This window comes from Lepisma saccharinum, chromosome 2, assembly GCF_977018435.1.
Source record: "Lepisma saccharinum chromosome 2, izLepSacc3.1, whole genome shotgun sequence".
In the NCBI taxonomy this organism is placed as follows: Eukaryota; Metazoa; Arthropoda; class Insecta; order Zygentoma; family Lepismatidae; genus Lepisma; species Lepisma saccharinum.
This window is the reverse complement of record NC_139230.1, coordinates 125345142-125356527: the sequence shown is the minus strand read 5'-3', so window position 1 is coordinate 125356527 and position 11386 is coordinate 125345142.

The following is an 11386-nucleotide window of genomic DNA, read 5'->3' as shown; positions in this document are numbered from 1 at the left end:
TGCACTGTTATCGTAACCTATAGCTGCAAAATTAGTTATTTCGCTCATGCTTTCATTGAAGAGAAGATGATATTAACAGTAGGATATTTAAAAGGTAAAAAGGAGAAACTTAGAAAAATATTTGAAATATATTTGTTGGTACAACCCCCCTCCCCTCCCTCTCCTCTACAAAGCCTGCCATCTAGCGTGCCCACAGAGAAGCAAATCGGCAACGTAGTTGGGTGCACTGCCAATAGGTGTCGCTAATTTCGCCCGTGACGTATTAAGGCCACAGATTTTAACATTGAGTTAACAAATCTCTCCTAGTAGTTTGTCTATGGGCGTGATGCTGATCACATCACCCTCACTCACTCACCGGATCAAGAAAGTGTGGGGCGTTACCCCCACACCCCTATACGCCTGCATGGCGTGGTGCTATGCACAGGGGAGCACTTTACCTTTTTTTAATGTATATATCTAGTATGGATGTCGCTGTCGCTGTTGTTATATGACGTTGTTATATGACTTTTCTACGTATTTAGGGTAACCGCAACAATAAAAATGAATGATGAAATGATAAATTTGATGGGAGCGTAGGCTAGATGAGTGTGGCAAGCACTGGTGTACGCAGGGGGGGCATAAGGGGCTGCAGCCCCCGATAACTATTTTTGTGTTTGAGTAACTTTTAAAACGAAGGATTAAAATGGTAATTGGAGCTCGTATCTAATGAAAATTGAACAGCGACAACGGGATATCAGCGACATTGATTTTCGACGATACATTCTATGAACCAATCTCATTCTGTTCAGTAAAGGTTAAATTCATGGCACTGAACCCGCGTACAATTTGAATTGAATTAACATAATCCTTGAGTAAGGTGAAAATGGGTTTTGGATATATTTTTTTTTTTTGTAGATGTGAAAATCTTTAACTAGTGATGCACACATGCTTTCGCTTACATTAAGGTTTACACTATGGTAAAATTGCAGAAAAATTCTACCTAAACTGATTTGTGTTTAAAAAACCGTTACATCAAAATATGTTTTTTAGAAATTAATAAATAAATAATAAATGGATAAAATGCAGTGTCGTGGGAAAGCGTAATCCCTTAATAAATTCAAGGAAACTCGTGCCAGCTCGATGGCGAATCTGGTCAACCGCGTGTTCGACTTTGAATCCCATCACTGAAGTTCCCGACTTGGAGTCACGTCGTGGGCATTGATGTTCTTTGTGCCTGCTCTTTCATCAATTTTATGTGATCAACACTCATAGCCGCAATTAAGCAAAAGTGGTAAAAAAGCGACGTCAAATAACAAATACATGAACAACAGACCTGGCCTCTATCTTGGTTTAGCAATGTGATTTATTAATCACTATACGGTGGAGGCCGAGGCGGAAATAAATATCAGTAAGAATAAAAATTCATTACAACTTACCCTTCCTGGAGACTTACGATTTTGAAGACGATGCTACCCACTGTCGTATTTTTCTCGCTGCACTTGCTTCCATGGACTTGAGTTTCATTAGTTTATTCAAATGTCGAATTCTAATAAAAGTTCTTGTTCTGACATACAGGGAAATAATCTTTTCGTTAACTTCAGGAAATTTTGACTGAAGTACTGTCTTTAGAGTGTCCATAACTTTGTGTTGCTTGGAAGCAGTTGACCCATGGAAGGATGCAAACACAATCTCAAATTGAATAACTTTTTCCATATCCGAACCACTACGTGCCTCCACCGGGTACCGAACCGGAATCCCTCGATTATAAGGCAATGACGCCACCACTACGCCATCGGGGAGGCCCTCAAAATAGAAATAGATGTGATGCCAGATTCCTTAAAGCCCCAATTGGTACACTCTGCAACAGCACAAGAATGTTTACCTTTGGCACGCTTATTCATGGTACAGACACCGAATACACGTAATACAACCTAACATTACTGACTTTAATATTCAAGACAAACAGCACAAGCACTTCTGTAAACGAATACCTGATCAGTGTTGCCAACAGCACGACAGAAAAACGGGCTAAATCGCACCCAAAATGGAGCTAAAATTCACATCCAGGGGGCTAGATTTACAAATCTTGGGTGTTTTGGTGCAAAATTTCTGAAACTCAAGAACCACAACTAATCAACTGTCAAGATGAGGGGCATATGCTCAACTAAATTAAATTCTCTTACCTTAAATAATTTATTTCCCCCGTAAATTGTGGTGCAGCAAATTACACAAAAGCATTACACATTTTCGGCATATTCCTCCTTCATATATATGCACACGCGCCCCCCCCCCCCACACGCGCGCGCGGCCACACACACGAACTAGTCTCTGGTCGAGCCTCACTGTTACAAACGATTCGTCGATTCCGCACCGCATTTCTGTGAACTTTCAAGGACCAGATGCAATACAACTGAACAAAGATTCGCATTTTCTGGAATCGACGCTATCCGTGATTCGCCTCGGGCTACACAGCATATCAAAACCAGAAACAAGGGGAAAAAGTGACAATGTGCACTTGCTACCTGCTCCCCAGGACGAGCTTGCAGGTGCAGAGGAGGGTCGGTTAAGTGAATTATTCTTTGCAGTTTACTTTACTGAAAATACCAAAAAACATTTCATAACTGAAAGGGCTACATTTGTAGCAAGATTTCTCTCTGTAGGGCTAAAAAGCCCCTTCGGGTTTTTGCTGAATTTTGGGGCCGAGTACGTACTCAAAAGGGCCAGTTCTGGCCCCAAAAGGGCCAACTTGGCAACACTGTACCTGATCGCTACTACTGGACCTGCAGATTTTTCTGACATCTGGGAGAAATCTGTGCCTCGAAGTTGGCTTATACCGAACAATGAAAGCGGAAACTGGAAGCAATTACTTTCCATTTCCTTCATTTCCATTTCCTAACTGCAGGTATGAACCCCTCGGCGTAGCCTACGTCAAATCGTCTGTCGTATATCCCTTACCTGGAGGAATGGCTAGCGTAACGCTCTATGGACTCAGAAGCGAACCCTGGTTGAGGCATGTGTGTGTATCATTGTTTGTCTTATCTATTTCATCTTTCATTTTCATTTCATTGCCCTAGTTTGCTCTATATGTCAAAAAGGGACGTGAAATAATAAGACAGATTGATTGAATTGGCGTTTCAAGTCCTGTTTATGCACATTGAGGCTAATTGGGACTGGACCTACAGTTTAAAGTGGGATCCGAGCCACTATGTGCTTCCACCGGGTATCGAACCCGGGATCCCTTGATTATAAAGCGATGACGCCACCACTACGCCATCGGGAGGCCCTCAAAATAGAAATAGATGAGAACGTTAATTGGTTCAGTAACGATCTCGCTACCCAGCGAATATTTAAGGCTCGAGTCCCGCCTGGACATTGTGTCCCTTTGCGGGTGTCCATCTATTTCATCTATTCATTACTCATCCTCGCCTTTCAATTAGGTAAAAGTTACAGGAAAGCAACCCAAAAATAAGAAAAAAATATTTGCCTCGTAATGACGCAATTTGACAAGGACGCCCGCAAGATTTTTTCACAGGAGAGGCAGCAGTGCTCAAAGAGGGAAAGGTTTTGGAATGCTATCTCTCTAGTTAAGAAAATCCTCTTAAAGAAAATTCCCCCATTAGGATAAATTGCATAGACATCCTTCACCCACTGCATTTTCTCTATGATTTTGCAATATACTCGTACTTATTATGTTACGCACCAGTAACTTCAATTAATTCTTCTCAACAATAAGTCGCCCCTGCAAAGAAGTTGCTGAGATTCTACTGCTGGAAATTTTTAAAATACAACACTACCTGAATATATGTACAATATATTGACATAATTTGATGCATGTTTCTTCCGTATAAAAAAAAACACCACGTGTTAAATAAAAATTAAATAAGAAGGATACTGTTATCGACATTCGTATCATTGAAACTGATGGCTATATTTGCATTCATACGGCTTAGAAGTTTATTATTGCGTAACTGTAACTTCATAATAATAATAGTTTTACTCACACACACACAACACCGAAATTTTGGAGCTTCCCGTCGATGCAACTTGACAGGACCCAAAGACTACAAAAAAGCCTAAATATAGGGTCGTTACACACGCACAATATTGGTTTGGTTTGAGTTGGTGTTTTAAGTCCACTTTATGCACAGTAAGGCTAATCGGGACTGGACCTACAGTTTAAAGTGGGATCCGAACCACTTGTGCCTCCACCGGGAATCGAACCCGGGACCCCTTGATTACAAGGTAATGACGCTACCACTGCGCCATGGGGGAGGCCCGCACACGCACAATATATATATATATATACCGTGCGTCCATTTCGATCTGCAGTCGAGAGATCGGGAGAAGCGTGGCGGGCGGCACTGACGGAGATGCCGACATTTGCGGCCTGAAATGCCCGCTTATTTTTATGGACATATGCAGACATTTATATAAATATTGCAAAACGAGCACTAACCTGTGTTATAAGAGTATGGTTTTAATTTTAGTAGCTTAGTGACTGTATGTGCCGATGATTTTGACACGCCCACCTCTTGTGAAACACGGCGTAGAGGTTTGTTTGGAGAACGTTCTAACGCGGCACCAATATCATCGAGTTTTGCTTCGGTTAGAATCCGTCGTTTTTGCTTAGGTGTTTTAAAATTTAACGATACAGTTTCTCGTAATTTAAGGACAAGATGTCTAACCGTATCTCTGTGTGGAGTTGAAACGCATGGGAATTTCTGTACAAATTACCTACACACGTCTCGACACGAGTTTGTTTTCACGTAGGTACGTGTCATACATAAAAAAATCTTTGTTCTAACGTGAATCTTGCGGCTGGCATTCCAATCGTCTCACTGACGCGTCACACATACACACTACAATAACACAAACAAGTAACTGCAAGTAACCAAGAATAACACTCTTGCGCACAGTACGAAATTAACACGCTCTTGGTTTACATTGCTCGCCACTATATTTACAACTCTGTCTTCATCTAGTCGCGAAGGAACAAAAAACTCGAGCTCGGAGATTTCGGATTGCAAGGAAGCTCACGAACACTATTGACTTTTAACGGTTTCTTCTACAGCGTAATCTTGATACAGTATTGCACATTCAAAACCTCCAAACGATCCCCATCGGCACAAAACTCTTTCAAGGATATAAACTTAAGCAGGACGTTACTGGTCAAAACTATGATTAAAATGTTTTATTATCTGTGGCTCTTAACATCGTTTCTAAAGCGTATTTATTTGTGCATATAAGAGCAGAACTTGGATGAATTACAGAAGAACGTTTGCGTGTTATAACACAGGTTAGTGATCGTTTTGCAATATTTATATAAATGTCTGCATATGTCTATAAAAATAAGGGGGCATTACAGGCCGCAAATGTCGGCATCTCCGTCAGCGCCGCCCGCCACGCTTCTCCCGATCTCTCGGCTGCAGATCGAAATGAACGCACGGTATATATATATATATATATATATATATATATATATTGATGCGTTCACTGGTTTCAATTACTAAAACTACGGGGATCGTTACTGTGAACGCTTTAGGGGTCAGATGGTAGAGCTAGGTTACGGTTATGGTCCCCATACAATCTCGCTGACAGGCTTCTGGCAGGGAGTGGAATGATGTCAAGGGATGTAGACGACGTACATCTTACCTCTCGGCCAAGCGGTTGAGTGTGGACGTCAGGCGACAGAGCACGGAGTCCTGAGTTCGACGGCCCACGGTCTTCTTGCCCGTGGCTGGCGACGAAGCACACGTTGGTCTTGGAGTATCGGCCCTAGGAAAGGCGCCGGGACGATGGTCTGTCCGACGGCTACAAGTTGTAAGCCGTGGTGCTGAAGATAGTCAACTCGCGAATGTACTGCGGGTTGCCTTAGGCGAAAGCTTCGTCTCGGTTTCCCGAGCCGGGCTGAGACCTGGAAGGTGTCGAGGTCTTCGCCTGGGTTTCTTCTGGAGGTGATTGAATTCTGAGACTTGACTGAGCCTTCACTGAGCCACGAATTCTGGTGCTTAGGTCTTTTAAGCTGCTGGCAAATACTTCCTAGCTGCTTGGACAGCACTTCCGTATTTGCCAGCCGATGGCGGGCTTGAACCCGGTAGTATCGAAGAATGCCGTGTCTCCTGACGTCATGTGTTTCCGCTATTTGTGGAATGTTACCTTGTGTTGTAAATTGTCGCTTGACCGAGCACTGATGTCTGGCGAGAGATTTTACCTTTTCTTACAGAGTCTCCCTTGAATCGTTCCACAATATATATATATATATATATATATATATATCTCCTGAGTGCCCAATTGTATTAATTTCCACGTAGTACACCCTGGACTGCATTTTACATACTAGTGACTAGCGAGGCTCTGGTGTCTGGACTCGTGGCCATTATAATCCTCGGTGGGGCTCGTATTGTGTTGTCCTTACATGTATATGATTGCCCCTTCATCCGCCTCATCTTATCACGTTTCATCCTCATCTTCGCGATTAGCCAGAAGTAGTAGAAAAACGAAATAATAATAAATCAATATGTATGTATGTGTCGTTCATTTAAATACGAATTTCTACTGGGTTGATCGCTACTATGAGGATGAATGATGAACTAATGAGTGGAGAATGAGACAAACATTGCTATATGCCTTACTATGGTTCAAACTGGGGCCTCTGGCTTCCTAAAGCGTTATGCTGTCATGGAGACCCGTTATATACATGTAGAGGGACTTACTTAATCCTTTCCGTTCAATCTTACTCTCTCGATCCTGTTGCAGTTATGTCCACGCTATAATTAATTAAGTTAGTAAACTATTTGCATGAAAATATGCGCACGAGACTATACTCCCACCCCCCTCCAGCACACACAGGCATTTAAAATTGTTTCACTTTACGATTTATCGGGTGTTCTATCTATTGTGCTCGTCTCAAGATGAGACTCTCATCTAATAATCATTTAACTTCATAGTTTTGTTTCTCGTAATCAAGGGGTCGATACCCGGTGAAGGCACATGGTTGTTCGGATTTCATTTTAACCTGTAGGTACAGTCCCGATTAGCCTTACTGTGCATATAGTGGACTTAAAACACCAAATCAACCAATAACCCAACCAATCAACTTTATTGCTGCGTGTAGAAGTGTAGACAAATAGTGTTAAAGAACCAAAGACATTGATTCCCTTTTTGCTGAATTCAGCATGAATTTGTTCGTTTGCCATCCTCAGTTAACTTGAGAAGGTACGGGAAAGCAGTGAAGAAGAACTACATATTATAAACATTGCTTCCCAAGAGTTATAATCGCCTCTATGAGGCGATAAACTTGTATGATTTTACATGTTATTAAGCGGCCCGCAGCTGAGGGGTCCCCTTTTTGACGTCACGAAGCCGAAGCGCGGGAAGCCGGAATAGCACCCCCTGCGCGCTACTGCAAACGACTGGTGGCTGCACTCGCTTTCCCCCTCACGAGTTCATTGGTCAAGCCCTCTGGAGTCACCACTTGGGCGGAGACTTGCTTTCGTTGACTCGCTCCAGAGATTCCGGGACAGGGTATAGCATTCTTGGTTTACAGTGGTTTGAATTATTTTGGATCGGGAGATAATGTGGATAAGAGAAAGGTTTGAGTTCATCTACTGAAACGACATTCTTTGAAGGAGAGTACTATGTTGCACTGTCAGATTATTTGTTGTGGCAGGTGGGGGTGGGCAGGGAGGTGCAGTCTGGCGTTCGGAAAAGTTCGGAACCATTCGTAAACCTCCACGGATGACGTCAGACACAGGACATGTCAAAGACGAGCACAAGCAACGGCATAGGAATTCATATATACTTCTTCCGTGTTTTTGGAAATAAATTTGTCTTAAAAATCGATTGAATGTTCTAGCGTGTGTGTGTAAGTAAATGTATATGTATAGAGCAGACTATATCTAGTAAACTGTGTCGCCGAAGGTTAACTATCAATATAATTAACATGTAATGAAAAGCGGGAAAGCCGGCTCGGGGGTGGAGCAGAGGTCTATTCAGAATTTTCTCTTTTAGGGGTGTAAGTTCGTGTTTATGGGGGTGAAAAGGTATACTTAGAGCCAAAATAACCACAAAGTTGTCCTTTTTTAAAAACTGTGTGGAGTGTTAGGGCGAAGTTAGTGAATAAATCACTGGGGCCGAGACATTACAATATCAAAATACCAAAATGTAAATACAAATGAAAGAAAATATACTACCATGCACAAGTTAAAATTAATTGATAAATGTGACTTACCATGTCCAGGAAAGAAGCATTAACAAAACGCCAGGAAAATACACAAAAAGCACACACACTGCACTGCGCACATGTAGCAAACATAAATAATCGAAACACTATTGTTATTTCACTTCACACTCTGTTCACGCTTCATTTCAGAGCCTGGATAGATGGCTTTTTATATCCCGTGAAGCGTCAACACACACAAAATATTGAGTACTTGTTTCTCATTTGTTCTCAAAGTCAAATATACATTAATGTAAATTAGATCACAAGTTCCCGCTCCAAAGTTAGTCATGCCTGACTACAGGTTGGCATTAATTAGATAACAAATATTTTTTACTTTTCTTGAGCAGACTTCGATTGTGTTTAATTTTCGAATTTAAATGCCTGATACGAATGTATGTCCGAGTTTTGACAAATAAATCTATAATTTCCTTCTTTATCATAGCAAACCTGAAAAGTAATAATTTCCTCATTGCTTTCATTACTCCACATTCCCTGCTTAAATCACCAGGAGGATTGTATAAACAAAATGCATTTTCCATTTGTTCAATGATTTGGAAAAATTCTTCAGTAGGTTTATACAGTCCACCACCCGACACTATGTCAACCCATTTTTTCTCTTTTTGACGAACGGGAGGAAGACTGTCCGTACGAGAACCCAAATCTTTATCTAAATGCCGACACTTTTGCGCAATGAAACCTGCGATATAATATAAACCTTCCTTGGAACAGTCGTGGGCTTCGTTGTCACTGCACTCTGTTGGAAACTGGAGTTCGCTGCCATCGGTGTTATCCTTCGTCTTTGATTCGCCTTCCTCTTTGTCAAGTAAAAGGTCAGACACCATCGTACTAAAAACACTATTGTATGTCCTACTGTGTAATTCATCATTCTCGCACTGATCCCTGGTTGGCATTTTTAGGGGAAGTTGTCCTATATTCACTCCTAACAACAGCAGCCTAAGTCGGTTTTTAAATTCTGTAGGGAGAGGGTGATCATAGAAACCTCCCATGCCACGAAGACGCGAGAAAAGATTTTCAATTACATCCTGATTCAACCTTGCAGTCAGTAAAAAATTCATATTGTGTTTCTGTTTCATATCCTGATAGAGCCCAAATAATGCGTTGATAGATTGTATCATTCCTTTCTGAAAAGGCAACAATTTTCCATGTCCTTTCACGCGAACACTTTCGATGACCTGCTTCATTTCATTTAACACCTTGGTTTGATGTCCAAGATGCACTCCAAAAGCACTTTTTAATTTAACATCAAAATTCTCTTTAACATATGAATTCATTATGTCAAACCAGTTGTTAATTAATGCGAAAAATTCTGCACTTTCAACTTCATTTGGGAATAAATAACATATAGCACTGCTTGTCCTTCTAGAAAATAACTGAGCGGCATAGAATACTCTTTGTCTCTCGCGACCTGATACGCAAATGTGTGCATCCGTTATCGATAAAGGCAAATGAAGTTCACTTTCATTTTTATCTAACACTGACTGTATGACTTTTTTTGTTACGACATTCTGCGATGGCAAGACTAAACCTTTATCAATAAAATGGTTTCTTAGCAATTTAAGCATGTGTGAGTTACTGCAAATACCCAAATGTTCCGTCCCTTATCATTCGGATTCACAAACGAAGGATGACTCGAAGCGACACCTAATTCTCGCCAAACCCTTATATTTCCACCTCCCAAGTCGGAAACACACGCAACAACTTCATAGCCCGCACTTTGCACTGCTGATATTACTAAATATAAGATCTCCTTAGTCATTTGTGTGTCGAAGTTGTAGTATACAGTTTGTTTCCATGGGGCGTACAACCCGCGAACCAGAATGACCTGTAAAAAAAAAAAAAAACTTTCTAAAATCTTGTCATTAAAATGTTGAGTTTCGAGCAATAATTACGGTATTAATACTTGATAATAATCTCATTATGAACTACTAATAAATTTAGTACTTCATCCTGATAACACAGTCTATCGAGATGTGTCTTTCCAAATTTTAATATGTATTTTTCATTCTTAATTATGCTATGTAACACTTTTTTAAGGACTTTAAAGTAGTTTACTTCTATTAGAAAAACTTCAGTCAAAAAATTAACGCTGAGTTTTGGTGAACACACCCTAGCAATTTTATTCATATTTTACCTTATATCTTTTCACATTTCCAACATAGTAAGAATACACACGCGCGCACACGCTAACGCAAGATAGAAAAAGATGAAGGTTGCAGCGGAAAAACTCCGCAGTCAATGATGAATGATTTGGATTGATTTGGTGTTTTAAGTCCACTTTATGCACAGTAAGGCTAATCGGGACTGGACCTACAGTTTAAAGTGGGATCCTAACCACTATGTGCCTCCACCGGGAATCAAACCAGGGACCACTTGATTGAAAGGTGACGACTCCAGAACTGCGCCATCGGAAGGCTCTCAATGATGAATGAATGAAAATGATTACATGCTCATTCGTTATGCTAGAATTTGACTTCTGTTACGTTCTAACATTATATAAATAACTTGTTAATTCTACTTGTAAGTAAAGTAATAAATTATTTACCTGTGCATTCTTGAACGGTCCCATGACAGTGTCACTCTCAGCATCGTACGCAACTTTGGAGTATATATTCATTTCGTCGAAGCATAATACGCAGCACTTTTGGTGTGGTTGAAGTGATTCTCCATAACTCTTCATAACATCAATAACACTTTTCAGAAGGACTGGTCTACACTTGAAACTTTTTGTCCAGTGACGCAAAGTGGTAATGCTTGGAAGAGGGATTTTCATATTTTTCCTCATGTAGGTGTAAGCTTTTCTTGACACATGCCTAAGTGCTAATGCACTTACAATATCACTTCTCGACCACAGTTTCGGTCTGCTTTTGTGGCTAAGAAGACATTCGATTTGGTTGGAGGAAAACACTGGTCGAAGAATTTCCCTTACTTTCTTAGACACATTGAAAGCAGATTGCTTTGATTTGTGAAGTTTTACTAACTGTTGCCTCAAACTTTTATTGCTAATTTGTAAATTCTTCACTTTATGTAATAAACGATTGCATTGTTTCTTTACTTTGTTTACTTTCTTAGCACTTTCATCATGTAGTGTCTGCAGTTTCCTTATTTGTTCTTCAGCACACTTTAATTTCTTTGTCAGCGTTTCGAACTCACTATCTAGTTGCAGAT